General features: G+C 36.9%; 1 long non-coding RNA gene across 2 annotated transcripts in view; it reads right to left on the reverse strand.

The window, feature by feature from the left end:
* The window catches only part of LOC115279267, a 176,951-nt gene extending 158,759 nt beyond the window's left edge, over window positions 1-18,192 (reverse strand). Inside the window, exons 1-3 of one of the 2 annotated variants that reach the window (XR_003903317.1) lie at window positions 18,123-18,192; window positions 16,323-16,386; window positions 1,719-2,140 (exon numbers count right to left, since the gene is read on the reverse strand). This is a non-coding gene — a long non-coding RNA (uncharacterized LOC115279267). Of the gene's footprint in view, window positions 1-1,718; window positions 2,141-16,322; window positions 16,387-18,122 lie in introns of those variants that run through there. The other variant, XR_003903318.1, reaches the window with a different exon arrangement.
* Between the last annotated feature and the right edge of the window lie 9,234 nt (window positions 18,193-27,426).

The raw sequence follows: 27,426 nt of genomic DNA on the forward strand, positions 1-27,426 counted from the left end.
ACAATTACTTGAACAGTTTCATGCTTTTTGTCTCAACCATAAATTAAGTAAATATATTCCATGTAACACATACATAAGTCATTCCTTAGGCCAAGTACTTGATCTTTTAGTTCTACCTTTTTCGTTCTATGAAGTCTTAAGCTTACAATTTCTAGTCTGTAGTAAATACATCCTAGGAAAGCAATGACAACCTTAGAGACCAAATACCATCAAAAAGAATGAAATCTTGTCATTTGCAACAATGTAGTTGGAACTAGAGTGTATTATGCTAAGTGAAATAAGTCAATCAGAGAAAGACAAATATCATATAATAGCACTCATATCATAAGAAAGAAAACAGATGAACATAGGGGAAGGGGAGGAAAAATAAAATAAGATAAAAACAGAGAGGGAGACAAACCATAAAAAGACTCCTAAATGTAGAGATGGGGGGATGCTGGAGAGGGGATGGGTGGGAAAATGGACCAAATGGGTCATGGGCACTAAAGAGAGCACTTGTTGGGATGAGCGTTGGTTATTATATGTAAGTGATAAATCACTGAATTCTACTCCTGAAACAGCAGCTACACCATATATTAACTAACATGAATTTAAGTTAAAAAAAATCCTGGATCTTGGACATGGAAAGATCTGGGTCAAATTCCAGCTCCATCACTTTCTAGCTGCATGAAATTGGGCAAGTCCTCAACATCTCTGATTCTTAGATTCCTTTTCTATAGAATGAGGATTACCATAACACCTGATAGGATTATAATGTATGACAAATGCTCAGGAAAGTACCTGACCGGGACAATTATTGGCTAATAAGATTATCAAAATTAAGAACACTTAAGCAAGATAGATGGCCACTTTACTGGCTTATTCAAGGATAAGCAAGAAACAATCCCTGCTTTAAAAGAGCTTTACTGAGGATTCCAAAGAAGACGCCATGATCTGACCGTCCAGAAAGCAAAGCAGAGGAAAAGAAACCACTAGAGAAAAATAGCCTCTAGCACAGAAATGCCTAGTTCCAACTTTGCGTTTTATTAACACATTGGGAGAAATTTAAAGTAATCTGGTAACATAGTTCTTAAAATGGGATATTTTTCCTCACATCATTTCAATAGTACCTTTCAACACTCAAGTAAACATATCCATTTGGAACCTCGTCTACCGCAAAGAGCAAATCAGGAGGGAAAATAGTTTCTCTGTGTTGTCAATCCAAGTCATCGCATGAGAGTATGTCAGTAATACTCAAAAGGTACCATGAATATAAAAATTATCATTTTAGAGACAGTTATTTGAACAGTTTCATGCTGTTTGTCAGAATCAGAAATTAAGTGATTCTTTGAGAAAACTAGAGAATAAAATAAATGAGCTCCCTTCACAGTTGATGACGCGGCATGGGAGAAGAGAGGTGCAGTTTGTTCATTAGACACATTGAATCTTAAAAACTTTGCAAAATATCTTATAAATAAATGTTTCAGAGGCATGAAGTGATTTTTATGAAACAGTCATTCTTTAGGCTAATGCTTGAACTTTTAGTTCTACCTTTTTTATTCTATCAAGTCAAGGCTTACAAGTTTTAGCCTTTAATAAATACATTTCAGTAAAGAAATGACAACCTTAGAGACCAAGTACTACAGTTTTTAATCTGAGTTATTGTAAAATGACACAGAAACTAAGTAGCACATTCAGAGCCAAGCAGGCTTAGCAAAGTAGAAGAATGAGTAGTTGGCTATGCTAGGTTTGAATACTGATGCCTTTTATTATCTGTAACTCTGACTTTCTAAGCTCTTTGAACTTCAGTTTCTTTCTGTCAACTGGGTATAGCAGTAAATATTTGCAAACTTGCTGTGAGAACACATTAATATGTATATAAAGAGCCAGGCACTTCATCATCACATCTACAAAGAAATCTCATCTTCTAAATGAGAATTTTCTGCTTAGAACAAGTCTTGGCTTTCTTTTTTTAATTGTGGACTGCTACAAGTGTCTTCCCAGTGAATGAAGTTTTCTGCTTCCAACAGCTACAGCTGGACATAACTAAATTTTTAATAGCATGGACTGTCCCTGTCAGGAGACCGGACTGCCTGTACAGGACTCCAGATCAGTTAGAATCATGTGGACACCCAGTGGGCAGAGGAACTGCCAATGAGAGCTGAAACCAAAAGGAAAGGCTCAGAGTCAGACAGGTACTCAGAAAGGGGTCCAGTCCACTGGTTCAGAAATGACACGAGACAAAAACAGGCAAGGGCTCACTATATGAGAGACAGAAGAGAAGTGCTTTCTTCTTTATCTGAAGCAGTCCCAAAACCTTTTATTCTAAAGGTCCTAGGCAGATTTACATGTATCCATGGTGTTTCTAGAACTGTCTTCCTTTAGTCAATAATGCTACCAAATCTTTTAGCCTTTTTCATCAGATGGAAGAATTTCTTGCAGTCTTACTGAGGTTCTAACTGATTGTTAGTTGCCTAAAAGTCCTAAAAGACATCTTCCATCTCCATTTCTAGCAACAGTTTATGTTTTTATTATATTCTCTCTTCCAGCTCAGGATCAACAGCTCAGTCACCCCTCACCCTAAAGGATATATCTTATTGTCTTGTACTTTCTAAAATTTCATTCTTTTATACCACCCGATCTAATAGCTGCTTTCCTTTCCCTGAAGCTGGTTATAATTAATAAATTATAAATTAGACACATCTCAGCTGTTTCCCTTTACCAACATCTTAGCAATGACTCACTGTAAGAGCTTGGCAAAAGGATTTCTTCAGAAACGGTTCCAAGTAAAACTTTACTAGTTACCAAGTAGTAGAAACCAAAATTTTAAACTTGTTATTTTGAATAAAAACTGAGGCTGTAAGTGCTGGAAGCCATTTCTAAAGTAAGGCAGGTTTGCAAGGCAGGGGCCTCCTGCCCTCAGATGGCAACCAATGTCTACACCCCACTCCCTACCCCCCACTCGTATCAAGAGTGACTTGCCTTCTTATGCTAAAAATATGCAAATTGTACCTTATGAAAACTTATTATTGGAGTTTCCTCTTTTGTGATTATGGGAACAAATATTACATTTTCCGAGAAACCTGTTTTTCTTCCCCTCAAAAACAGGATATTGACCCCTGCTCACAAAGAACTAACTCTTGCCTTTACTATGCTAAAAACATTGCCTTGTATTTGAATGCTAAAGATCCCTTCCCCATGTGTTAAGCATCTAGTCACCTACATCAATCACTGTTGAAAAAGACTATACATGAGTCTTCTACCAATCTATGTTCTGGGAAATTTTTATATACCAAAGAATTTGTCATAAGAAATCATTGTCTAAGGCAATTGCCACTTCTGTTTTGTACCCCATACATTTTTTCAATAAATGAAGCTGACTCTGGTCAGTGCAGAGATGCCTGCCTGGTGATGGGAAAGAAGCTGAGGCTCTCTCACTCCCTTTCGCTGACACTGTCCATCCCTCAGGGAGCCCTACACCTGCTGGAGCTGGACTCTGGCATATAAGGACATATGTCCAGGGACTCCTCTCAATTTAAAAAGCCAACACCTAATATCAGAATCTAGGTCTTTAGATTCTTGGTTAACTTTTGCATTATACCACATGCCTTTCCTCTTAAAAGTTCAGTATAATTTAACAAAATGAAGAACTTTTTTTAGTAGGATTACACGGAAATTTGGGGAAAATTATGTTGATTCCATCAGCAAGGCTCAGATGAGACAAAGACAGCCAGACACAGGAGTCATAAAAGCTGGTAAGAGGTGGGAAAAAAGATGGATAATTTGAATCAATTCATTAAATCATGAAGCTGCATCCTTGATGTACTCCCCTAAGAGAACACTTGTAAATGAGTCACCTAACATCTCCAATCATCAGATCACAAATCTCTATGTCAATAGGGGAAACTATTCTCCCACACTTACCTGCAAATACTAATTGCCCAATAATGACATTTACATAATGAGTTGATGAGACAGTGAAACAAAAAATGTCTGTTAAGAATGTGCTTAAGCAGGCACACAGCCCTCACAATGATAGTTTTACTCTCCGCATGGCAAACTTGTTCTCACACTGCCAAGGAAAAATCAATCCCCAGAGGTTTACTGAGTTGAGCTCTATACAATGGGAATTATAGGCGATGTAAGATTAGCATTATGAGACATGAGGCTAAAATTCTTATTAGGGCTGCAAAGTTTAACCATATGTAGAATAATTTAAGAACTGCGTAGGTACTCTCTAAATTCTAAAGTGTGGGTTCATATATCGATTACCTGAATCATCTAAAGATGGAAATGAAATTATTCTATATTAAAAGCATTTCTGTGTCTTGCTATTACTATATTTAGTTATTGTATTAGTAAAGTTTCTCAAAAAAAAGAATGATAGACATAATGATATATATGGATGCATACGGGGTATTTATTTTAGGAAATTGGATCATGCATTTATGGGGGCTAGCAAGCCTGAAATCCATAGACCAGAGCATCAGGAAATGCAGGTAAGAGTTGACTTTGTAGTCCTGAGTTCAAATTCGGCTCAGGAGTCTTTGCTGGGTCTTTGATCTTTCTGAAAACTACCTTCACAGCAACATCCAGACTGGTGTTTAACCAAACAACTGTGCACCGTAGCCCATCCAAGCTGACATATGAATTTAACCATTATAGTTATAGACAATCCTTATAATAATCAAGGAAATAAGTATTTGTAGGAAAATCACACTCATCATAGTACTTAACACAGCATATGGCATTTTTAAAACATGACCCTAAAATTCTTTGATATTCCCCTCACTGAAAGGTTGCAGGGAAATCTGACTCTCTGTGTGGCTTCAGCTTCTCACAACATGACGGCTTCATTCAAAGAGGGAGTGTCTCAAGAGAGAACTTCTGAGAAGCATTACAAGCTTATTCCAGGAGGAAGCTATGGGACATTTTGTGATAGGCCCAGAGGCCACATGGTGTCACTTTTCCTTATTCTACTAGTTGATGCAGTCACAAGCATTCCCCAACTCAAGAAAAGCAGACATAGACTCACTCCATCCTTCTCTGAGAAGATCGTCCAAGAATTCGGGGTTTGTGTTTAAAAAATGCCACAATTAATTAACATTAATTGAGTTGCCACTATGTCCCACGCTCTGGGATGAGTTTTGTTTCATTTAATCTTTCATCCTTCCTGAAATGTGGTTATTATTTATAAGTAAACTGAAGCTGAGAAATATTAAAACTCCTCCCAAATTCACACAGCTAACATTTGGCGGAGCCAAGATTCCAAGTTGGCATTCTGACTCTAAATCGCCATACATTTTGTATAATACAATCATACCTCCCATTTAGAAATAGAAATAAAGGGAAAGAAAACCACATTTAGCCATAATTTTTTAAATTACCACCAGAAGTGGACATTTTTGTTCGGTCCACTCAACTTTCATTCATTCTTTTGAAAACAGTGACCTGACGCACATTAGAAAAACTTTCCCATCTAAGCAGATGCAGCCCCAATGTATCATGCCTCAGCAAGTGGGGCCCAGGCCAGACTTCAGGCCCCAGTCACCACCTCAGCTGGGCACCATCCTGAAACGAAAAACTATTCATGGAAAACTATACATGTTGACCTTGCCCCAAGCCAACCTCCATTTCTCAGAGAGATGAATGGCGCCAACTTCTCCCTTTGCTCCCGCTGGAACATGGCCTAATGAGACTCAGTTCCAGGTCTCTTGTTGAAACTGTTAGAAAAGGAAATTCTGTTCTTTGCAGACATACCTACCAGTAAGGATAACAAGAGAAGAGTGGCTGGGAAATGCAAAACCACCACAGCAGAAAGCTGAATAAAAAGCTAGAGACTGGAACCCTGGATCCAGCCTTGTCTGAAGGTAGACTCATCCTTGGACTCTGCAGACACTTAAGCCAAAAACTGCCCTCCTTTCTTTTTAATTTTAAAAGCCAATTAGTGTTGAATTTATGACACAATCGAAAGTGTTCCAACTAGTACATCTCTTTGGTCATGACTTCATTTTCCTTATCTGTAATAAAACCTAAATAATCTTGAAAATCCTTTGTAGCTCTTTCTATCTCTCTCTCTCTCTCTCTCTGTTTGTCTGTGTCTCCCCCCCCCGCCCCCACACACACACTCTGGACCTCAGTTTCCTCATCTTTACAACTAAAATGCAGGACAGAAGCCAATAGCTATGATTCTGTAATTTTGTACAGATAAGAGCAGAACATGTCCTAGTAAATTATTTCTATCCAGATTACATCAGAGAACGCAGTGGGTGGGGAGCACTCTATAGCATGGCCACCTAGTGGCTACTTGCTTCAGCTTGCTTTTGCCTTTCTAATCAACAAGTAGAAACAAGTGCAGTTAGTTTCATGATCTTCTGAAATAATGTTTTATGTCTGAAACATAAAATTAAAATAAACTCTTACATTTCAACCGACACTGACTGAGCCTCAACTGGGCACAAATCACTATCAAGAGGATATGAAAATGTCTGACAGTCTCTGTCATCTCAAAATTTTAATTTCATGAGGACATCATATGGTTCATACCAAAAGAAGATAACAAAAGAAAGTAATAGAGGTAATAAAGTAAATAGAGGTAAATAGAGTAAATCATAAGGCCACAAATGATGAAGGATTCAGAAGATATCAGAGGAAGTGTCATAAATTTTAATCATGAACTTTAAACATGAATTTTAAAAGCCAACAATGTTGTACATCATATTTCAGGGAAGCTGGAAAGTCAGTCTAAAGAAGTAGAGTGCAGAATAAATTGGTGGTGAAACATGAGAAATGGGAATACAGGCAGGGATATGAAGTTAATATGATGTCATGAGGACCCAACCTAGGGCAGAAGGCCTGGATTTAAAAAAAAAAAAAAAATCAATTTCTGAGTTAGGCTTCACATGGCTTGACAATTGATTAAATTTGTATTTGGAGAAAGGAACACCTTAGGATGGAGAAATGTAATCTCAAGTTTCTGAGCAAAAATGACTATAAAAACAAATGTACTATTTTTAATATATTTTTAAAAGTTTATTTTATTTATTTTGAGAGAAAGACAGAGAGTGAGTGGGGGGAGGAGCAAAGAGAGTGGGAGACACAGAATCCTGAGCAGGCTCTGTAGGCAGCTCAGAGCCTGATGTAGAGCTCAAACTCATGAACGGTAAGATCATGACCTGAGCCGAAATCAAAAGTTGGATACTTAGTGGACTGCGTCATCCAAATGCCCCAAAAGAAACAGAGGACTTAGAAGAGGAGCTTTTTTGTGTAGAGAAAAAAATAAATCCTCATCTTGTACTTAGACATTCTAAGTTTAGAACTTAGAAGGGTTTCTGTTAAAAACTATGCAGGCTAGAGCTAAGAATAAATGATCCAGTGTCAAGGTAGGGTCTGGGTGAAAAGATACAAGGTTTGGAGCCATCTCTGAAATAATTGTTAAACTTATGAAAATATATAAAATGCCAATGACTAGAACATATACAGAAAAGATTAAACGCAACACACTGACAAACACCAAATTTTAGGGATGGAAAGAGGAAAAGAAATCAGTAGAGGCAACAAAAGGAAGAATGAGAGGAAAAGAAATCAGTAGAGGCAACAAAAGGAAGAATGAAAGCTCACGGGAGTTTTGGGATGAGGCCATGTAAAGAAGCCAAAAGAGAAAAGCATTTCAAGAAAATTAACAAGGGACAATGTCTCAGAGAATCCAAAGGAGCAGAAGGACAAAAAGCAACAGACTCTTTTTTGAACCATTTGGCAATTGTTTAGAGAACTATTAAGAGAATCTTAAGAGAATTGTTTCAGTGAAATGCTGAGGACAAAAGCAAGAGAAGTAATGAAGGAATTCAGACAGAGATCATAGCCTACTTTCGAGGAATCTGTTATAAGAAGGAAGGAGAGAGAATGAGAGCATGAGTAGAAAAAGGCCAAGTGAAGTTGTTACAGAGAAGGGAGGAAACTTGGTGAAAGGGTAACATTTAAAATGACAAAAAGGAAATGTCAATTGAAAAAGCAGGATTCCCAAGGCAAAGGGCAATATAGCAGGACACGGCTGTAGGGATCATATCTGAAAAGGAAAAATAATTTTCCTCACGTGGGAATACATTACCAGCAGATGGGAAAAACAAAGTGTAATTTTGTGGCAGAGAGAAGATTAAAGTCCCATTAGCTGTCACTTAGGTTGTGATTCTTGATCAATAAGACAGGGATACATAGGGCAAGCAACTCATCTCAGTTTAGACAAGACTTTTCCCATTTTAGCCCTGAAAGTCCCATTTCCCTGGAAATCCCTTGGTCCAGGGAAAATAGGAATAGTTGGTAACTGTAATTGTGTATCAACTGTGGATGTCATGTGGAAGTAAGTTAGTATCCCAGTCAGATTAATGAGGACATTTCAGAATAATTCTATGAGGAAACTTGATAGTTCATCAAAGATGGATGAATAGACAGCTGAGTAAGAGTAATGGGCTATTTTAAATCTTATTAGAAGGTAGGAATTTGTAATGTTACTCATAGGGTGTCATCTGCACCGGTTCATGCTCTGTGAAATAGGGAAACTGAAGGACTCCATAAAACCTGCTTTTTGTTCGTTTTCCTGCTTCTATTCTTGCTAGGACCTGTACCCCAACTTTACATATGCCTCAAGATGCAAACAGGGTACTTTTCCATGCAAGGGACAAAGCAGTCAATGATTTCTTTAGAATAGGTCACATCAGAGGAAGGACCAGGTGAGAACGACTGGAGGTAACCATCACATTCATCATATTCCAGACCATTAGTGCTTGACATCTCTGTGCCCAGAACCCCAGCTCCAAGGAATAACACCGGGCCCTTGTTTTTGTTCTACTCAGCTTCTGGATGCCAGAAAGTACAAGCACACCAGAGCACAATCCTCAGTAAAAACTCCCAGACCCAGAACTGAGTCTCCCAGACATCTGTCTGTACCTGGACTCTCTCTATACCTTCAGTAAATTCTGCTGTCACGTCTTGCTGGCTTGTGTTTGATTTCTACCTGTACATAGCCAGGGACCCTGTTGGCTTGTCCTGAGGGACCCCCTGTGGGTCCTGGAGCCCAACCTGCCTGCGTCAGCAGCACAGGACCATGAATTGAGAAGGCAAAAAAAGGGAAAATGCTGTTAGGGAGTTTGTTTCAGCTAGTAGGCAATGCAGGTAGATTGTTAAGACTGTTTTCAAATTTGGGAAAATACTCTTTTATGCTTTATCCATAATATTGTCTCTCTCTCTCTCTCTCTGGAGAGATTTCCAGTGAACAGCTTTCTAGGTGGAACGAGTGGAAAGTACAGAAGCCCTGAGGTAGAAATATGCTTGATGTATATGTGTCCGGTAGATTTGGGGTACAAGGAACAGCAAAGAAGCCAATGCTGCTGGAGAAGAATGAGAGAGGAGTAGAGTAGGACAATATGGAGCCAACGAGATGACCAGGCAGTTCTTGCAGCCCCATAACATTGCAAAGACCTTGACTTGCTCTGAGTTTGGAAACCACACAGCATTCTGACCAGAGGATTGAAGTGAACTGACTCACGATTTTAAAGTATTACTGAGGCACCTGGGTGGCTTAGTCAGTTAAGTGTCCAACTTTGGCTCAGGTCATGATCTCTCTGCTCATGAGTTCAAGCCCCTCATCGGGCTCTCTGTGCTGACATCTTAGAGCCTGGAGCCTGCTTTGGATTCCATGTCTCCCTCTCTCTCTGCCCCTCTCCCACTCACGTTCTATACGTCTGTCTCTCTCTTAAAGATAAATAAATGTTAAAAAAAAAAAAAGTATCACTCTGTTGAAAGAAAAGTGTGGAGAATTTGCAAAAATTATAGCTTATTTATCTGTGAGTTAAGGATGGTGAGGGAATATTATTTTAAAGCTGGCAACAGATTTTCTCTTAAAGAGAGAAAATCTTTGCTTAGAAAAATAAAGCACTCAAGCCAATAGCCAAAATGGATTAAGACAGACATAGAACTAAATTGTTCTACCTAAAAGAGGTAGAAAAATACTGAGCTCTGGGGTCTGTGTGAAAAAGAGATTAATGGATAGTGAACCTTTTGGAGAGGCTGGGGCAGCCCAAGGTGAAAGGGCAGGAGATTCAGGAACAAAGTCAGTTTCCTGTAGTGGGGAAAGAAAATTATGAAATATTCAGTTTTAGATCATCCAGTATACTATCCCAAGAACAGTAAATCCTTCAGAAAAATAAAAGGTCTAACACATAAGTGCCTTTGTGAGTAGAGTTTCAAGGAAATGAAGGGAAAGGATGGTGAGCATTTGGGGTTGACTTGAGTGAAGAGAAATGGTCAGGAATAGAGGACAAATGTAAGTGGCCAACCACTCAAGAAGTATAAGTAGAAGCAAGGGAGGACTATAGAAAAATGTTCATGGGAAAGATGCTGGGTATCTCACCACAGCTGAAAGGATTCAAGACATTACTATTTAAATAGTAAGAGTAACTCCAACACTGAACTGGATGGGAGGCAGGCAATAATCAAATGTAACCACTGGGGTTACATTCACATTCACAGTGTCCTGTGCATCATAATAAAGTAGGGAATGAATCAATCAATCGATGTCAAGAAATGAAATTCATTTAAGAAATGAATTTTTAAATAGCTAACATTATTTCTTGCTGGGTAGTACTATTTATATATAATACGTATATTATGAGCTTTGGAGTTCTGTTATATTTTTGTTTTTCAAGCTAGCACTTATTTTTTAGCTTATTGTGTTCCAAATCCTAGGCTAAGTGCTTTATAAGAACTCCATTGTAAATGATGGAAAATAATTGCATATGTTAAAAAAATAAATTGTATTAAAAAAAATAAAATAAAAATATGCAAAAAAAAAAAAAAGGAACTCCATGACCTAGGTATCATTAACCACCCCACTTTAAATATCAGAATACTAAGTCTCAGATAAAGTAATTTTCTCAAGGATGTACAACCAGTTGTACAACCAGGGGTGAAGCAAAGCCAGGATTTAAATTCAGGCTAAGGATTCCTGAGCTCATACTCCTAATTATTTCCATGTATTATTCTGTTTCACATGTCACATGTGTATCATCGTATTTCAGCTCACAGACATGCCATTAATTCAAAACATGGAAGAACTAAATCTATTTGAAGACAAGTCTATAAGAGACACTAAAATGTATAACTGCAAAGACATTCAAATCCTGCTAAAAATTCACCAATATTTACGTTAGAGGAAATTTAAATATCATAATACAGAAGAAGAAATGGACAAAGTCACCTCATTACACAGAATTAAAAACAAGAAAAAAAATCACATAGAATAATTACAACTTTGAAGAAACACATTTTCTAAACATTTGTTTGGAGCCCGACATCTTCAAGATAGCTGCTTTACCAGTCTGATCCAGGCCCCGATGCTACAGTTAGGATAATCTGGTGACGAGAGAACTGGAGACTGTACCAGTCATGGTACAAGAAGATGAGTTTTAACCAACATGCCTTGACCAAGGCTTTTTGGGTTTTTTTTTTTTTAATTCTTACAGCTGCTTCTAAGATAAATTCAGAATGATGAGTCAGCCGTCCTGAGCTTGTGGAAGACTCACAATCGAAGTATAACACGATTAGATAATAAGGAAAAGGACAGAAATCTCTCTCTGTCAGTAAGAGCCCTGAGATGCTGATAAGACTTAAACATTTTTTTAACTGTAACTAGAAAATGCCACAGCTTACAAAGTAAGTGTGGAGATGTAATGAGGTTTTTGCCCTTGAAATCCTTTTTTGATGAAAAAACATTAAAGTAGTTCCAGTTTTATGATATAATTGACTCTAGAAAGAAGGAACAAAAGATCATTGGAAATTAATGAGTGCCCAGTATCCTAGGTACTTCTGTCACTGCTTGCTCCCAGGGTGGTCAGCTCTCTTCTAAAAGCAAAGCCATTCCAATGTCCTTTTCTCTCAGTACTAGCTCATGCAACACAGCTGCAGTCATGGAGCACATGAGCTTGTCAAACACTGAGGACACATTGGAAATTGTCTGTTCATCTAACAAATATTGATTAGGATCTACTATGAGGCAAGCACTGCCTAAGGATGGTTGATCCAAAATTAGAATGACACAGTTCCTTCCAGAAACGCACTCACAGTCCAGAGGAGAGTCAGACACGCCAGTGATCAGAACTAATACTCAGCTCGTGTGCACCAAATAATCTTTCCACCTGTTTATAACTGGGTTCCTCCAATTTGTACGTACCTACGCCAAAGTAGCTATTAAATATTTTTAAGAGCACCCCTGTATGCAATTACATTGTAATACAGTATATCCTATATTAAAAGTACATATATGATGCCAAAGAAATATAGAGAAAAGACAATCATCACATCTTAAATTGAAATGGAAATGATAATAACTTCACATCCTCTATGATACCCTCTCTAAATATAGCAACCCATAGTGATATTTATGAAGAAATATAGACTTTTAAGTTTGGGAGAGGACCTAGAAATTAGCTTGATCAACCTCCTCACTCTACAGAGAGATGAAATCGCAAAATATTTCACTGACTTCCCTCAATCACCCACGTAGTTAAGATCACTGGTAGGATAAGAATGCAGGTATTCTCATATCCAGGCCCAAAACTCTCTGAACGCTATCCCACAATTAGTAACACACACTGCTGTACTTAACTGAGGCCTAGTTGTTTTTTGCTCATTGCCTGGTCTTCAATGCCTGCCATCCACATTTCTTACCTAATGACTAAACTTCGCCAGAGGAATGGCAGCAAAGATGAGAACGAAGAAGCTAGGCTTGGAGGTATGAGGGCAAACCCCTGTTCGGCACTTACTTGCTCATAACCTTGGAGAGAAATGAACTGATTCCATTAGATCTCAATTTCTTCATTCATAAAATGGAAATATCTGCTTTTTGTGAGATTTAAAATGGACTATGTATGTAAAAATCCTTGAGAGGCCTTGCCATCAGACTCTCTCTACTTTAGTCCATTCCTAAAATGATCTTTCTACATACATACATACCCAATTAAGTTACTGCTCTGCCTAAAAGGGGAAAAAAACTAAATATCTAAACAGAGTATACAAAATTCTTCACAACTTTAACTGAAACTTCTTTGTAATCTCATCTCTAGTCACTCTCCACAATATTCTACGTCCCACTGACATTGAACTACTTACTCATATTCCCCAAATGCGCTATCGTTTCCTACACCTCTACATTATTGGCACATTTCTGCTCTCTGACGTGTCCTCTTCCCTCTAGACCTGCCTCCTACTCATGGACTTGTCTACCTTCCTAATTCATCCTTAGCGACCTTGCTTCAATGTTTGGCATTTTAAAATCTATAACATATTCATGTACTACTTTTGTAATTAAAAAACTAAATAAATATTCTACTCTTTTGTGACTTGCTCATGTAAGCATGTTTCCATGGTAACTTTTTAGTTGCACCCCCTTCCATTATTAATATCATAATAAGTGTATGTGTCTGCCTGTTGGAGTCCAGCTCCAGCAGGTCCAGTGTTCCCTGAAGGATGGACAGTGTCGGCAAAAAAGAGGGATGGGAGAGCCATGAGATTCTTTCTGATCACAAGCAGGCAACTCTGCACTGACTGAGACTGAGCTTTATTTATGGTTAAGTGTATAGGGCACAGCACAGAAGTAGCATTTGCCTTAGACAATGATTTCTGATGATAAATTTCTTTGATATGTAAAAATTTCCCAGAACATAAATTTGTAGAAGACTCATGCAAAATCTTTATCAATAGTGATTGATGTAGGTGATTAAGATGCTTATCATATGGGGAAAGAAGGTATCTTTAGCATTCAAATACAAGATAATGTTTTTAGGATAGCAAAGGCAATTAGTTTTTGGTGAGCAGGGGTCAATAGCCTGTTTTCTTGAGGGAAAGTATAAGAAAAACAGGATTCTCAGGAAATGCAATGTTTGCTCCCATAATCACAAAAGAAGAAGTTCCTATAATAAGTTCCTTCACAAGGTGCAATCAGCATATAGTAGGGCCAGAATAAGGAGACAAGTCACTCCTGATACCAATCAATAAGGTGCCTTGGGGGGTTAGTGCTCAAGCAAAAATACTTGAGTGGGGGGTAGATATCAGTCATCATCTGATGGCAGGAGGCCTTGCAAACCTGCCTTAACCTCACAAGGAGTATTCTCAACTTGTGACTTCAGAATGGCTCCTGAAATCTGCCTCCACTCTGAGTCATTGAAACAGGAAATATGTCTTATATCTCCTGCATAAGCAAGCTCAAGAACTAAATTCATAAAGAATGTGCAAAATGTACCTATGCAAGAGACTATACAACATGGAATCAGGGTTGCATCAGTTATTCTAGGCAATCTAGACCAGGGCACATGTTAGAGTTATTCTCTTCCAGGGCAGGAAACAACTGTCAGGAAACCCAGTTTAGATTTTTATGCAGTACCCCAATTGTGATCCTCCTGTTCTGAAAACTGCCAGGTCAAAAACTGTCATGTCATCTAATACAGTGGAGCAAATTGCCAGACTTGCCTAGAAACTGTTTTCTTAATTCCCTAAAACTCTTAGCACTAGATGTATTTTCTAAAAAGCAAGCTTTAGGATGGTTGATTAGTTTCAACTAGGCACTGCATACTCTTTGAATACATGATACCTGACGAAAAGCAATATTAGAGAAATTGATAGCTTGCTTTTTGTTCTCTTCAGGGTGCATAAATAAGATGTGGATAGCACTGTCTACTGAAAAATTTTAAAGAGTATAATGATAAATGTCACATAAGTATTAAATAGAGATGTCTCAAAGATATTGTTTGACTCATTATTTCTTGAGAAAATCAGTAAGATATTACAACTCCTTTGAAGTATAGTCCAAAGACCAGTGAGAGGAGATGATAGATAGGTAGATAGATAGATAGATAGATAGATAGATAGATAGATAGATAGATAGAGAAATGTTGAAATAATAGATTTGTTTAAAACAGGAATATGTGGCCAATATCAATAGGACAATAACTAACTGCATTTCCATGGGACACAATTTGTTTTTCTATAGAAAAGAATCATTTACATCACAAGCAATGTTCCACTACTTACCAAGTTGTAAAATAGCTTTTGATCTACAATATATAACCTGGAAGTGTGCATTAGACAATGCCAATTTTCCACTGAAGACGTCCAATAATCTTTTCATCCATTTCTAAGTCTTTTGCCATTTTTTCCTATACCATTTTAATACATTGATATATTAAAGCATGAATGGATTTCCTATAAAAATATTAATTCTATAAACTGAGCAGCTATTATTTTTTCTGGATATTCTACTAAACATTCTGATTGTTCTTCAACATTGACTTATAATGACATGATCTACAAAGTAGAACAGTGTCTCCCAAATTATTTATTCATAATATTTAATTGGGGATAATATTTAATATTCATATTTACAAGTCTTTCCCTAGAAAGTTTCATTCAGTAGGTATAAAAAGGTATGGAAAGGAAATAAGTATTTTTAAGCACCATACATGATTTTTATGATCAGGCAAGTTGGGAAGTGTTTCATTAAAGCAAGGTTGAAAATAATCCAGTAATTATAGTTTTGAGTACCCTTAAATTAATTAAACAATCATTAATTAAAGTTTCATTTCACTCAGGAGGTTTATCACACTATTTTTTAGAAATGTATAAATTTATGACCACTTACTGCCTTCCGAATATTTTAGGTATTTTACCAGAGTGTAAATATTAATTACATTTGAATTAATTGCATTAATTCCATCTTTTAACTTTCAAAGGTGCTATCACTATATTCTCCTCATCTTACATTGAATAGTGTGATAGCATCCTTTGAACTATTTGAACCAAAATTATAGAAAAATAATCAACAATCCAAAAGCTGAGGCCAGTCGCCGGGAGTACAGAGACAGGTGATCCACCAAATTCTAAAATATCAGTAGATGTGGGAAGAGACAAAGATGAGACCATGAGCCAGAGTGATATCTGAACCTGAAGAGCAAATCCACAAGTGCACAAATGGCTGAGTGGAGAGGCTTAAGAAACAAATGTGGTAGATCCAGAAAAATTTCCAGCACAGCAGTTTTCAAAGAAACTATTTCCATAACAAGGGCTAAATCTCAGCCAGAACACACCAGTACACTGAAATATTTTTCTACTACTTGGAAGTTCCTAAGTCCCTCATCCTTTCCTCCTAGCCAACCCTGGATCCAGTAACTGAAGGATAATATCTGACCCGGCAGAGGATCCCCCAAACCTCAGCCCCGCACTACTGCCAGCAGCCATTTTGATTGCTTTACACCCACATCCTATTGTGGCTAAATGCTGTGATTATTACTCCTACTCACAGTATGCCTCCATGGGTATTTCATGGTGCTCTTAACAAGACTCCTAAAAGAAATCCATTTTTTGCTAGGAAAAAAAAAAGAGTATTTATCCTGTTATTTCAGCATTTGAATCTTTATGACTTACTAACTTGAAAATGGCAGTCATGTCCTTGTTTTCACATTGTGACTTTAAAATGATACAGTGCACTAATTGGGGGCTACAATTAATTCTTTTGTCAATTCTTTTATTTTATTTTTTAACATTTATTTATTTTTGAGAGACAGAGAGAGACAGAGCACAAGTGGGGGAGGGGCAAAGAGAGGGGGAGACACAGAATCCAAAGCAGGCTCTGGGCTGTCAGCATAGAGCCTGAAATGGGGCTCGAAACCACAAACTGTGAGATCACAACCTGAGCTGAAATCAGATGTTTAATCAACTGAGCCAGCCAGGCACCCCTCTCTTGCCAATTCTTAACTGAAAAATATTTTGCTACTTCTTTTCTACTAATTCCTGTGCAGCTTCCCTCTAAATATTTCTAAAAAGAACCAGGAAAAAAAATATTGGACATCCATTTACCTATAAGGGATTATGGTAAAGGTTATTATACCTAACTACAGACCTAAACAAAGCAGTATAATATTAAAAAGAAAACTGTTTGAGCTCACACTGGTACAATGTTGGTGTTGGTGTTTTTCTTTCATAAGTGCACTATATAACTCTTAACTCCAGCATTTTCTGGGAACTCTGTTATTTCAAAACCTGGGTTTTCTCATTAAAACCACTCATACAAATCATTTACACACCATTTATTTATGTAGGGAATGATATTAGTGAGTTTCTTACACTAGATGTCTAGAGGAAAATCTTATTTCATTCAGAATGAGAAAAATCCATTTACAAACATTGTCCTCAGTATCCCCCCATGAAAATGAGTATTTGAACAAGATCAGAACTTTCCCAATTTTGCTAGCATAAAGCTCTCTTCAAAGAAAATATTGCCCAAAATCTCAATAGATAGAGAGAACTTCTTGAGTTAAAGGGAAAGTGTAGGCAGAGCATTGCCAGCACGAATCTTCATCTACTTCCCAGCCAATCCTGACATACCCTAAAAGAAGAAACCAGTGTGAAATAAAAAAAAAAAAATATGATGACTTAGATCCTTTCCAACTCCAGAAATTCTATGAAAATTCTATAATGTGTTCCTACTGCTTGGGTTGTTCAAGTGGACCGAATTGATTCAAATGATAAAGGCTAATATTGTCCACAGAGGACAGTATTATGTTACTCATAATATAAAAGAAATGACCAAAAGTAGGCAAAGTTATGCCATCGTAACTCAATATCAATCCCTTCACACCTCATGATATAATCCAAACCAAGTAGCAACTGCAATAAAGTAAGAGCAGAAAAGAAAAATTACACTATAGGTCATGTTGACTGTGACCATTATTATATATTCATATATTATATACTCATTATATATTCATTATATACACATTCATACATACCCATGCATATAACATATATCATTAGAGTCATATATATTTCTCTTCCAAAGTTTCTTTTGGTTAATTCATTTGGGGGACTATGTTCTAGGTTAGATCCTCAAAGCTCCTATACAATTTCAGTAGTTTCTGGTGACCATTACTAATCCAATGATTTGAACAACTTGAAAAAAAGTTGGAAACTTTAAAAAATTTACAAAACTTTAAAAAATATGGACCCATATTATCTTGCACAGGGTAAGTAGAAGAATTATCTGTTAAAAATGTAAATTCCATCACATATGAGTGTGCTTAAAACACTTCATGGCTTCTCACCTCTCCAGACTCAATATGAAATCCAACTTCGTTTGTGTGGACCTCACCAGCTCCATCTTGTCCCTCTGCCCCGCCCCCCTCTCCTGAAGTCGGCTTGACCCTCGCTCGGTTCTGTTCTCTCCCACGTCATTGGAGCCTCAATTATGCCGTTCCTCTGCCTGGAAAACACATCTTTTCAGCCAACTGCTTTAACAGTCTATTAGACTTCAGCCTGAACCTCACATTCTCAGCAGAGCCATCCTTGACTCTGTCTACATTAGGTAACCTGATATGTATTCCAATAGCATCTTATATCTCTTCACAAACCTCTACATACTTGAAACTGTTTATCATTTGCAAGTATTTATTTCATTTCTGAGTTTTTGTTGTTGCTAAATCTTCTATGCACAATAGACCCATTACTTCTCATAGTACGTGGCATTTAGCAGATATTTGACAAATATTTATTAACAACAAAGGGCACTTAGAAAACATTCAAATTTCTGGATTCACTCCTTAATAGCTAATAGTGGTTTTAAACGCATTTTCTTATACCTAAAAAGTTAATTTTCTTTGTTATCAAAATTTTACAATGCCTTCAAATTCTTGAACTAAATGGAATGTTCTAAATATATATGCTTTTATAGAGCCATCTAGTGTCCATTTTGTTTAGTGAAGTTTAAAATTAAATAAAGCCAACAAAACAAAAAGAACACCCAGCCCATAATACATATACCTAACAGAGAGAAATGCATAGTCTCCATCTGGAAGAGCAATTTAATGCACCAACTGGCCACTGGAATAATTTTTTTTCCCCTGAGCTTCCCTTGCCCTTCACCTTACAGACAGTGTATTAGTCGTTCTACAATTTTGGTAACTAAAACTTTGATGAGCGATCTCTGGTTAAGGGTATATTGAACAAATTTGCTGCTACGTCCTCCCTCCTAAAACACCACTAAAATGCCAGAAGAATAAAATATATAAACATATAAAGATAAATAAAATAGGATAGGAAACAACAGCAAATAAAATATGTAATAAAATTTTGGAACTTAGAAAAAAGAAGAATGGATAGTAACTGGCATCTTTATTAGAGAAAGTTAAAAGCCACGGAAGACCATTGGGGAACCAGTAAGATGATGAACCTCACAACACCTCAGATTGAAAGCACTAATAAAGTTCAGTCCTTCTCAAGAAGTTCCTGTGAGATATAAACTCCAGCAGAAAGTAATAAACCAAAAAAATAAAAAACAAAAACATCATATCCAGGACCCAGAATATCCAACAAAGGAAAAATGTAAAGGGAATTCCCAGAATTCAAAAAACGAAGCCTCAGGACTCCAGTTATGAGGTAGGATAGAAAATGAGTGCAAATTGGAGCAGAAGAAGGGGGGTCTCTAAGAAATATCAAAATACAGGAAGGAAGGAAGGAAGGAAGGAAGGAAGGAAGGAAGGAAGGAAGGAAGGAAAGAAGGGAGGGAGGGAGGAAGGAAGGAGGGAGGGAAGGAAGGAAGGAAGGAAAGCAGGCAAAAAAAAAACCCTCCAAAATAATGCTGTGTAAATATATGGTGAGGATATTGAAACCCTGCCAAAATTTTTGGGAATGAATGTCATAGGTACACAAAAATTTAGAAAAAAATTAAAAATACAAGAGAAAATATGGGTGCAATATAGCTGAGAATCCTATTGAAAAGGTAATAATGTAAAAACTAAATATTGATTTAATCAATTGTGGCAGAACTATACTAAAAAGATGGGAAGAGAGAAAATGGAAAAGGATGCATATAAAGAGCTAAATTGTTTTAGCGAAATAGTTTGAAATCAAAACTAAAAAAATTTTTTTTACAAACAAAATTATATCATTTAAAATACAGAGACAATGTTAGAAAAGAATAGAAAGTAGCTTCCACTAGGAGAAGACGTCAGGAGTGGATGGGAGTATGACTGAAGATAGTTTTTAAAATTATGTCTTGACTTTTAAAATATGACTGGATATATATATAAATAAATTTAAGTAGTTCAACAAAAACATATATCTTATATATTTCTCTTTCTTTCTTCTCATTTTGCATTCCCACACTGAGCAGTATAAGACAATACCTTTTCAAATTCTATCTGAAATGTACTAGTTGATTGATAATATCATTTGGAACTCTGATTAAATGATATTGATAATATTAATAACAAGACCTCTTAAAGGTTTTTTTGTTTATTTCAAGTTTATTACTTGAGAGAGACAGAGAGGGAAGGAGAGTAAGAGAAAACAAGAAGGGTGCCAGAGAGAGAGGCAGAGAGAGAGAGAGAGTTCCAAACAGGCTCCACACTTGGCAGCATGGTGCCCAATGCAAGGCTCAAACTCCCAAACACTGAGATCATGACCTGAGCCAAAACCAAGAGTCAGACTCTTAACCAAGTGAGCCACCAGATGCCCCTCTGAATAGTTTTTGTTGTTGCTGTTGTTTAATTTAAATTCAAGTTAGTTAACAGACAGTGTTATAGCTTCAGGAGTAGAACCCAGTGATTCATGTGTTACATATGACCTCCAGTGCTTATCCCAAAAAGGGCCCTCCTTAATGCTCATGAGTACTGCCTGTCAAGTATAATCAGTCATCAGCAACAGCATTGCTTTTAGCCTCAACGTTCTGCCTTTTTTATGGATCTATATTTATAGTCACTTTTGTAGAAAGCATTAAAGTACCTAAAAGTTAAGAGGCTTGCAAATATTTTCTCCCATTCTATGGGCTGTTGATAGTGTCCATTGATTCATACAATTTACAATTTTAAGGTAGCTCAATTTATCTATTTTTATTGTTGTTGGTGGTGGTGTTGTTACCTGAATTTTTGAGATCATATTCAGGAAACCATTGCCAAATCCAATGTCATGAAATTTTGTTCATTAAATAAATAAACATTACAAAAAAAATTTTTTAACTTGGGTAGATGAACTGAATAGGTATCTTTCCAAATAAGATATACAAGCAACCAACAGGAACATGAAAATCTGATCAACATCACTAGTCACCAGAGAAAGGCGAATCGAAACCATAGCAAGATATAACCTCACACCTGTTAGAATGGTTATTATCAAAAAGACAATAAATAACAGGTATTGGCAAGGATGTAGAGAAAAAGGAACCCTTGTGCACTCTTGGTAAGAATGTATACTGATGCAGCCAATTATGGAAAACAGAGTGGAGGTTCCTCAAAAAATTAAAAATAGAAATATCATGTGATCTGGCAATTCTACTTCTAGGTATTTATCCAAGGAAATGAAAAAACTAACTTAAGAAGATATTTGCACCCCATGTTCACTGCAGTATTATTTATAATAGTCAAAACATGGGAGCAATCTAAGTGTTTATCTGTTAATAAATGGGTAAAGAAAATGTGTTATAGACACACACACACACACACACACACACACACACACACACACCATGAATGGACCCTGACGGCATTATACTAAGTGAAATAAGTCAGACAGAGAAAAACAAATACCACTTATATGTGGAATCTAAACACAAAACAAAACAAAAAACTAAAACTTACAGATTGATGGTTGCCAGAGGTGGGAGGAGGGGTGGGTAATATTAGTGAAGATGGACAAAAGGTACAAACTTCTATCTGTGAAATGAAAGTCATGGGAGTGTAATGTACAACATGGTCACCATAATTAAGAACACTATGTTGTATATTTGGAAGTTGCTAAGAGTAATTCTTAAAAGTTCTCATCCCACACACATACATAAATTCATAACTATGTGTCATGATGGATGTTAGTTAAAACTTATTGTGATGATCATTTCATAATATATGAAAATATTCAATCAGTATGTTGTTCACCTGAAACAAATACAATGTTATATCTATTACATCCAATTAAAGACAAACAAGCAAAAAGAACAGAATGTTTTGACATATTTCAAAACAGTTCCTTTCCTCTTTCCCCTGCTAGAAATATAAGGGGATTTTTTCTGATATTAACTATGAGGACCCGATAAAGCCCCCTGAAGTAAAACTCCCAAAAGTGTGACGAGCCTCATATGATTGAGTCTCCATTCCTCCAACAATTCATCAACTACATTTTAGGTTTACCTGTCCTGGTACTAGTCATTGTAGAGGTTTCTCTTCATGACTTTCCACTTGGATAAGTTGTGATTCTCTGTTTCTGCCCATCTGTCTCTCTTATTGGGGGGGGGGGGGCAAATAGTTTTCTCTGTGACCTCAGTTCCTGGACAGAGCTAAGAACAGTTATTGATTTTTTTCTTTTTTTTTTTAAGTTTATTCTTGAGAGAGAGAGAGAGAGAGAGAAGGGCAGAGAAAGAGGGAGAGAGAGAATCCCAAGCAGGGCTCCACACTGTCAGCATGGAGCCCAACAAAGAGCTCAAATTTATGAATGGTGAGATCATGACCTGAGCCAAAATCAAGAGTCAGATGCTCAACTGACTGAGCTGCCCAGCAGCCCCCAATTGTTGATTTTTAAGTTTGTTTAGCTGTCAAAGCTCCTCTTAGGAAAAAGTGAAGACTTCTAAGCCCTTTACAAGCCACACCAGAAAGCAGAAGTCTTGAGGTAATTATTTTATTACCCTCCTTAGTTCCTTGGTCTAGGTGTCAATTTATAGTCCAGAGTCTGTTTCTGCTCCACTGAGCTGTTTAAGTGACTCAAAGGTCATCCTCCTTTCCCTGCTGATAGCAAGGCTGTTAGATTTTCTGCACAGGTCTATTCCCTGACAGGATGGAGGCACAAAGGAACCTTCAGCCCAAGTTCATTGCCTCCACTTCTCCCCAAAATTTCTTATCTCTGAGACCAGAACATATACCATCTGGATCCAGGTAAACTAGATACTATCTTTCTTGGTTCTCCTTCCAACCCTACACATACCCCTGTCCTGACTCCTCCATGCCCTATTTTTCTCATCACCATAGCTGGTCTTGATGTCAGCAAGACAGAGAAAATTGAAAAGGAACCACAATTTATCCTGCGCTCTCATCTCTAGCCATAGTGCTTTCACATGCAACTTTTATTGTCAAAACAATAAGCAGAAGGGCCAGGTCTGTGTAACTTTAATATTTGTCCTATTTCTACCATTCCATGATGTAGAAAGAAACACAGATCACCAGACCAGCCTAAGAATAAGGGACCCAAAACACCTGCTCTCCTAAAGTTCTATATAAATTCTTCACTTGAATTTTTGAATGACAATAATAACAAAATTTACTTTTTTATCTTTAGTGTCATCAACTATGCCATCCTCTTTCTCACAAGACAGAGGTACTAGCATGAAGATCACAGACATGGCCGCTTCTCCATTAGAATGGTCTATATTCTTTCTGTATGAACTGGTTTCAAATAAGGATAAAAATTTCCTGACCTCCTCAAGGCTAGGATTTTAAACAATGCTAAAGAATTTAAGAGCTACAGTGTTAAAGATTATGTATTCTATGCACTGATGTATTCTATCCAGAGCATCTGAAACAATGTTCATTTTAGACACTTCATAAATATTTGTAGAATGATTGAATGAATCACAGAGAGGATACCGTATCAGTTTATATATCAAAATGTGAAGGTTCTCTAGTGTTCTAGAGATACAGATCAAAGAAGCACTCTAATAATGCAAAATGTTTAATCCATTTCTTAAAGAGGCTGACTTCACTTTGATGTTTGACTGTTGACAGCTTTTAAGCCCCACTGCTCCCTTTCCCTTAATGCCCGCATCTGGGCAAGCTGACAAGAAAGCCTGGTGTTCCCTCCATTGGCACAATCAGGAACTTAAAATCACACAAACCTGATCCCATTGATTCAAATGCAAACTCTCACCCCAGCCCCACTCCCTAACCATCACAGAATTCCAAGTCAGTCAATCCTACCTGCTCTGTTGAAACATCTTTGGAACTGCTTGAGACCCTGTCCTGTCCCTCAGGAAAAGTCTCAAGAGAATAACAAACCCTTCCATACCTTCTTAGTGCATTGTGTGTCATCATCAATCTTGATACCTAAACCGAATTTGGGGTGACAGTGTATAAGACGGGAATCCAATTTCATTACTTTGCATGTGAATATCCAGTGTTCCCATCATTTATTGGAGACACTATCCATCCCTTCCCCCATTGAGTATTGTTGGCTTCTTTGTAAAATATTAATTGACTCTATATGCTTATGTTTATTTCTGAGCTCTCAGTTCTGTTCCATTGGCCCAAATGTCTGTTTTTATGCCAGAAAAAGAACTATAGACTATTCCCAAGGAGTTTTGCTTGTAAGTATAGTAATATATCTACAGTTCTTCGGAATACTGTTTCTACAGGCAAGATGTGAACTAAAATCTATTTATCTGATTGCATTAACCTGCACAGACAGGACTTGGAAATCTTGGCCACTTGTGAGAGACTGAGGAAGGAGTCTAAGGATGAGCTTGTGGCTGTGAGTCAGATTTGATGTTTATCCAGTCCCTGTGCAGGGGCGGCACCTCTCAGGATAGGTAAATATAGAACCTGTGAAAAAAATCACCAAGGAAGAAATCAAACCGACTCTCATGGTTCATTTGTAACTGAATTGTTTCTTAGCTTTTGTGGCCTTATGGATATGTAAAACATAAATTTTATTTCAGTGAATGAATGAATGAAAGTGAATAGCTAAGTGCCTGACAAATTAATTTCTTATAATATAATTTCCTCATCTATCTGTACTATACCGAAAGATGGCCGATATGATTTAATGAGTTAATGTAAGTGTTAAACATTTCTCTGCATATAGTAGGTATCACATAAATCTTAGCTATTACTAACATTACCTTGTCGAAGCATACAACAAGTATATTAAGTCTTGGTTTTAGGCGTAGAAAAGAACTCATTCTAAAACAAGGATATCTAAGGGGAGGTCAGCTCTGCGAAGCTGAGAAAACATTTCCTAATTCCAAGAAAAACATACCAAGGGAGATAGTTTCTTTTGGCCTCCGGACCCTTCTATGCCTGCCTGTGACATCTGGAACTGCAGCAAATACATTGTAACTGAGTGGATCTGAGGCAGAACCGAGACCCAGAAAAGACCTGGGCTCCTGATGACACTGTTCAGGTACTGCCTCAAACAACCCTGATGTTGACCTACCTGTTGGTCTCAACATATGCAGTCATAAAGTTCCCAGGTGTTTATGGAAAAGAATCTTGATTTATATGTATCTTCTTCTCTAGACAGGAAGGTCAGGAGACTAAGAACCGTTAATTCAACAGATATACTGAGACACACTGTGTTCCCCATGCCTGCTCAGATGCCCGGGTTGCAGTGGTGAATTGGATCCAGACTGTGTCTTTTTTTTTTAATTTTTTAAAATATTTATTTTCTTTTCGGGGGGAAGGGAGAAGGGCAGAAAGAGAAAAAGACAAAGGATTTGAAGCAGGCTCCAGGCTCCGGGCTGGTCAGCACAGAGCCCCATGCAGGGCTCAATCCCACAAACCGTGAGATCATGACCTGAGCTGAAGTCGGATGCTTAACCGACTGAGCCCCCCAGGCTCCCCTAGACTGTGTCTTAATCATCCCTTTAGGTGCATTGATTAGCATAGTACCTGGCAAAAAGCACATGCTCAAAACACTGTGCCTCAATCTAGAAGTAGCTGGAAATATATATATATATATATAATAATGTTGAAAAGATGAATCATGCCTCTATACGAGTATTGATGGGGGAAATGTAAAACCCTAAATATGTGTACCAAGTGACCCATTTGTCAAAATTAAGTCTGGTTTGCAATGAGCTGCAAAATGTTTTTAAAGTACCATCCAGATCCTGCAGCATTCTCTAACAATCTAGGTAGTGATAATTAAAATAAGCAGATTATAAAACTAACGTTTATGGATCCCTAATGTACACTAATACTTAGGTACTAGGTACCTAGGTACACTAGTAGGTGCTTTTTATTAGTATTTGCTTTATTACCTCATTTAATCTTATTGAAGAAAAAATAAGATAAGGAAGAAGATAGAGATTATCAGTTCCATTTTTAAAGTGAAAAATCAAAAAATCAATAAGTGACATAGATTTGCTACTGGGCAGCAGATGTGTATGTGATTTAAAACCAGATCTGCTATAAGTGATAAACATATGATTCAGATCTTGCACTTTTTTTCATTCTATACAAACTTACTTGAATTATTTGGTTAATTTTTAAATACAGAAATTATAAATTAAAATAAAGATTGCTTGTAACCAATTATCTTGTATGTACACACATACGGATCACACTACACCTACACTCTAATAACTTTGCTTTATTTCATGTACACAATGAGAATTTACAAGTATTGTTAAGCATAGATGGTTTTAATGAACACACATTTTTCTACCATATGAAATTTGATCATTATTTAAACTTTTTCCCATTGTTGGTTTCCAGAGTTGTTTCCAATGTTTCTCTTTTAAATTTTACACCTATTGTTGCAATCAGCATCCTTCTATGTAAATCTTTGTGGATTTCTCGTTGCTTTATTAGAAAAAAAAATCTTAAAGTACAACTACTAAGTGAAACATATAAATATTTAGACATGTGTTGAGAAGTTGCCTTCAGGAGGGCTCTACAAAACTATTAGTGTAAATTAAAATGACTACACTTGGCATCATCATACTTTTTTCATTCTTTTGTCCCTTAGTCTGTGAAAATTATGTTTCTAGCATTATAAACTCACCTTTTCTTTGTCTCCTAATAGGAGGGAAGAATTTTGCGAATGTTCATAACTATTTACATTATTACTTCCTTTTAAGAAGATAGGCAAGTATTTTTCCCAGTTTATTCTTTGCTTTTAAATTTTCTTCATTCAAGAGGCACCTAGGTGACTCACTTAAGTGTCTGACTTCATTCATGTCATGATCATGAGTTTGAGCCCTGCATCAGGTTCTGTGCTGACAGCTCAGAACCTGGAGCCTGCTTCAGATTCTGTGTCTCCCTCTCTCTCTGCCCCTCTCTTGTTCGTGCTCTGTCTCTGTCTCTCTCTCAAAAATAAATAAACATTTAAAAAATGTTTTATAAAATGTTGTTCATTTGACTTTTTAAACCATAATTTTAATACTTGGTGTATCACACTATCAACCTCTTACTTTTTCATTGTTTTCATACTTGAAAAGCTTTCCCCATCTCAAGATTTAGATTACCATGTTTCTATGCTTCTTTAAATTGTTATGAGCTTACTGTTTTGCATTTTACTCTTTATATGAATTATTTTGAGGGAGTTGTATAATATAAGTTGATAATATAACTTTATATTTTCCAAATAGTTAAACACTGTGTCAGTGTTAGTGTTGGCAATATACATTCAGGTTTAATCCAACTTTTTTTT

The sequence above is a fragment of the Suricata suricatta genome, chromosome 15 (genome assembly GCF_006229205.1).
Source record: "Suricata suricatta isolate VVHF042 chromosome 15, meerkat_22Aug2017_6uvM2_HiC, whole genome shotgun sequence".
Classification (NCBI taxonomy): domain Eukaryota; kingdom Metazoa; phylum Chordata; class Mammalia; order Carnivora; family Herpestidae; genus Suricata; species Suricata suricatta.